At 31.4% G+C, this 4875-nt stretch overlaps 1 long non-coding RNA gene across 1 annotated transcript; it reads left to right on the plus strand.

Moving 5' to 3' along the window:
• Positions 1–287: 287 nt before the first annotated feature.
• Positions 288–885, plus strand: LOC109184655. Its single transcript, XR_002054834.1, has 3 exons — positions 288–354; positions 518–586; positions 783–885. It is a non-coding gene; the product is annotated as an uncharacterized LOC109184655 (long non-coding RNA).
• Positions 886–4875: the final 3990 nt, after the last annotated feature.

The following is a 4875-nucleotide window of genomic DNA, read 5'->3' on the forward strand; positions in this document are numbered from 1 at the left end:
TCACGTGTTTTAAAATTCTTTAAATTCTTAATAATATGGTATATATATGTAGGGGAGACTGACTGACACAGTCCCTATACAACCATTACCATTCGGGCACCCCACACCAATGATATGGTCTATTCCCTCTCCAATGAATTCGTTGAACTCTTTTAACGAATATTCATATCATATGACTGGAAACACAAGCCAATCAGTGATGGTATATATTTTCACATTTCATTATAATTTGTTCTTAATTTTATAAAATTATTTCTAATGGTTTTATTTTAATTTTAAAATTTTAAGGCTCAAATTGAAAATGCCCATTCAACAATGCCACCAACAAGCAATCCACCGAACCTGTCTCCTATCGTATGGCTTTTAAACAATGTTCTTTCGACTCTGTTTATAAATATTTACGTAATGTATAGAAAATAGATTTTTCTATTATTGTTAGAATATATGATGTAGTAAATTTTGAATGATATATATTTATACTAACTTTTAAATTATGTTTATTGATGCTCTTATAAAGGAGTTTAGTTCCAAACATTATTCTGGTATAAGTACATCCCAAGGGAAAAGATCAAACCACACTAACCAGGTAACTTTATTAGTCAATACATATATAATAAGTTGAAGTTTTATAGTAGTTTTTATTAGAATGTTTTAAAAGAATAGAAATTATTTTTGGCATAGGTTACTTTTAATCTGAAATTTATTTTTAAAAAAATTCCCCAAAAAATTATATTTTATTATATTTTCAAATTTTTTTTTAAAAAAAAAAAAAAAAAAAACAGGTTGAAGTTGTTGCTAATAAGAGCGGGCAAGAAGGATGTCTGCAGTCAATAATTTACCAGGGATTATCCACCAACACTCCAAATAACACTTTACCAGAGACTTCGAGTGGTTCAATGTACGTACAACATCTCTTTATATGCTTGATTAATTGTTTTTTTTTTTAACCTCATTTCCTAATTATTTTAAGTTTGTGTAGGCCCATTATGTATGGATTGTATGATCCTAAGTACCAAGAATTTGGCTTACCAGTTGATCCTCATCTTCGATGCTTGATGTTAAATCCAAATTTCATGCATGGTAACGCAAACCAATATTTTTATATGTACATTTTAACTTTTATATATATTTATAAATAGTTGACTCCGTTTTATTTATGGCTTTAAATAGTTTACTTATATGCAATTGTTTATAAAATTGCAGGTCAAGTTAATCCCCGATTTTCCAAGGATAATTATTGATCATCACCAGACATTACTTTGGATGATTTGTCCGAGATAGCAATTAAGAAGCTGAACAGAAAAGAACTCTGGTTGAAACAATCTTTATATTTCTACATACTTTGTCAAACAAAAGTTTAGTTTCTATTCGCACTATTTCATCAACTAAAAATACTAGTTCTATAAGGGTTTTATTAATGCTTTGATTAGATCCCTTTTAGACTTTTAGTTGGCTAAAAATCATATCCTTTGGCAAATTAAAAAGTCTTAGAATGTACGTTTCGTAATATAGAATATAATAGATGTATAATATCTACCAAGTGTCAGTATAATCTGTCTTAAAACGGGAGTCTTTAAAGACACTATTTCAAGTAAGCTTATGCTTTAGGTTTTAGTATAGATATTAGTTCAAGAACAACAACATAAGTAGTTATATTACATAGAGATATTTTCAGATGAGAAATTTGTTACAAGAAGATAATTTAGAAAACATTAATCTTGAGGAAAGTTAGTTAGTCGTAGACATGCTTGAAATGACCATATTTCTAATAAAAGTTAGTAGATTGATAGTAATACGAGTAAAATTAGCAATAAGACTTCTTAGCTCTAAGGTAGTAAAACATCCTCTTTGTTGGTTCTAGACAAGCAGAAGGTCTTGAGGGTGGAGGGTGAGGGTGGGGGTTGGAGTGGGGTAAAATTGAATTTTTTAAACTTTTTTAAAAATATGATGAGATTTTTGAAGTGAAAGCCTTTACCTTGCCTAATTTGGTCATTTTGAACTTTTGCAATCGTTAAAGAAAAATTGTATGTGTTTGTGTTTGTGTTTGAGTTCATAAAAATTAATAGAAATAAAGTGAAAGGCATATAGAAATTGAGATGATATTTTTATAGTCGATCGGGAACTTCCACCTCACTTTTCTCGTTAATACTAGGAGGTTTCACTACGAATACAAGTGAAAGTTTAACTTTCACAATAGTGCAAATCAAGTCAACTAGGTTAATTACTTTTGCGCCAATGACCTTGTGGTCAAGTGGCATGAAGTGGCTCTCCCAAATGGGAGGTTATGGGTTTTAGTTCCAGTGGGGGTGATATTGATTCTTTGTGCTTCAGTAGGTTGAGACGGTATTGACTCATTATGCTTCAGTAGGTTGAGAAAGTATTGTAGCTATGACAGACCCCGCTTCAGTAGGTTGAGAAAGTAGCTTTGAAAGGCCCCAACCGTTTTCGTTCACCAAGCTGCAGGATAGTGAGTGTCTTTTGAAAAGTACTGGATAGAGTTTTGGTAATTCTTGGAAGTGTAGAATTCGTGAATGGCTTTTTGAAGGAGTTATCTCCAATGGTCCTCCGAGTATTAGCCATATACCAGCTGTGGTCATCCGACTTTTAAATGATCACGAGACGTCCTCCAAGTTTTAAAAAGTTATCACCCGAAGTCCTCCGTTATATTTTCTGTCAAATAGACGTTAAGTTGGAGGGCAAACTTGTCATTTCCCATTTCAGAGTTTTTTATTATTATTATTTTAAAAAGAAAACTAATGGACGTTAAAGGTGAGGAGGTCCAATCAGGCTTCCCGCCTCCACCTCGGACTCCGTTCTTGCAACAAAGCTCATCTTGGAGTACTCGACCTGTCGAAACGCATTCGATTCGCGACTAGTCTTTGACTCGATTGAAGCTAAAAGCGTATACATTTATAACGCGTTGATAAATGGGTACGCGAAGAATAGGTTCTTTTTGAGCAAATGGGTTTTCGAGTATCGTGAAAGTGTTGGGTGAATCCGAGGATTGTATCTCTGGGAGAATGGTTCACTGTATGTGTGAGAAAAATGGGTTTGTTTTAGATACTGTGGTTGGGAATTCTTTCATGTCTATGTATGTGAAGGCTGGGAGTCTTCATGATGCATTGAAGCTGTTTGATGAATTGCCTTGTAGAAATTTGAGTTCTTGGAATGGTATAATTTCTGGGTATGCAAATTTGAGAGATCAAACTTTTGAAAAGAGTTTGTGAGAGAGATGCAAACTGAAGGTTGGAAATTTGATGCAATTACAGTTTGGTGCTCAACTGTGGTGAATGATTTTTTTGCCTACTCGGCTACTCGTATTCTATATTTCTTTAACCATGTACTCAAGTAACCATCTAATGTAACAACTCCTAGCTCTGATTGAAAAAAAGTAAAGACAACATATATACTCGGATTACTAGGCCGCTTAGGTGCCTGACTAGCGTCTATCGCCTTCTGCAGCATTGCTTATTTATAGAGTAAGGTGAGCCAAAAGTCGTACATCTTGAACTTTTCTTATTGGCGCCCCCTAAGGTTGTAGGTTTCCAAAACCTACATTCTCCTCATTTTATCAAAACATGCTTATGACCTTTGGACTTCCAAAATGTCTTTAATCTAAAAGAAATGATTTTTATTTTTTCTTTTTACGTAAAAGTAGGTTTAATTTATAGCATGGTCTAACTATATCTTGATGGACTCCTTTTGTAATGTACCTAACAACACTTTTTCCACAAAAAAAAAAAAAAAAAAAAAAAAAAAGAAGCAAACTTTTATTCCTCATAATGACACTTTACAGTTGTACAACTATCGAACGATCTTTGATTTGTTAACTTGAGAAGATTTGTCGTAATTAACATGACTTAGATAGTTGTTAATCTAGGTGCTATCAAGTGATAGAACATCTACAAAAATACATTAAATTGATAGCTCTATGCGTCTACGGATCAGGTCCACTAAGAGGATATGTTAGACAATCTATTGAAATTGAAACCATACAATTAAGCCAAAATAATTGTACACCTCATTCATCCGATCCATTGATTCAAAAATGATAATCGATATTACAATAATAATACCAAACATTATTTCATAACAATAATAAATAGGTAATCAATTATCTTATCAAGATTATGTGGTCTAATGGTACCCGGAATAAATTTTCATTTGGAAGGTTGTGAGTTCGAGCTTCAGCAGAGGCATACTACATTGTAATAGAGCCAATAGCATTCAAAAAAAGGTAATCATTTATCTTAATTGTAATTGAATCACACACATTAATATTAAATTTATTATTTATTTATTATAATAATCCAATGTATAATGTCTACAAATATTATTATCATTAAAGAATATAAGAAAATATATGATAACAATAATGGAAAAGATAACGGAAGTTATAACAGTAGGGTTATTTTTGTCCAAAAAATTATATAGTACAACTCTAAAAGCGAAATGTACAAAATGATTTGCATTAAAAACATGGACATAAATGAGGGATATAACTTGAATTGAGACTTATTATATTTTAGATTAGATTAGAAGATTAGATTATTATCACTGTTAAATGTCATGTTATATCATGATTAATAACATAAAAGTTCTGGATAAAAGCATTTCAAAAGAATTTCAAAATATGATCCATAAAATCATAATCATTATGGTGACAGAAAAATTGAGACAACATGCATCCAACTGTCACAAACATATGATTTTTACAATATTTGATACAATCTCACACTTCGTAATTTATAATATTATCAAATTACAGCAATATTGGAAAAATTCAAAATTGGTAATACATTATAATTTTTATCCAATTAGCGTTATTTTTTGTTTCAGTTTGATCTTTTGACAATTTTATTCTTTCTGTCCCAA

The sequence above is a fragment of the Ipomoea nil genome, unplaced genomic scaffold, assembly GCF_001879475.1.
Source record: "Ipomoea nil cultivar Tokyo-kokei standard unplaced genomic scaffold, Asagao_1.1 scaffold1274, whole genome shotgun sequence".
Classification (NCBI taxonomy): Eukaryota; Viridiplantae; Streptophyta; class Magnoliopsida; order Solanales; family Convolvulaceae; genus Ipomoea; species Ipomoea nil.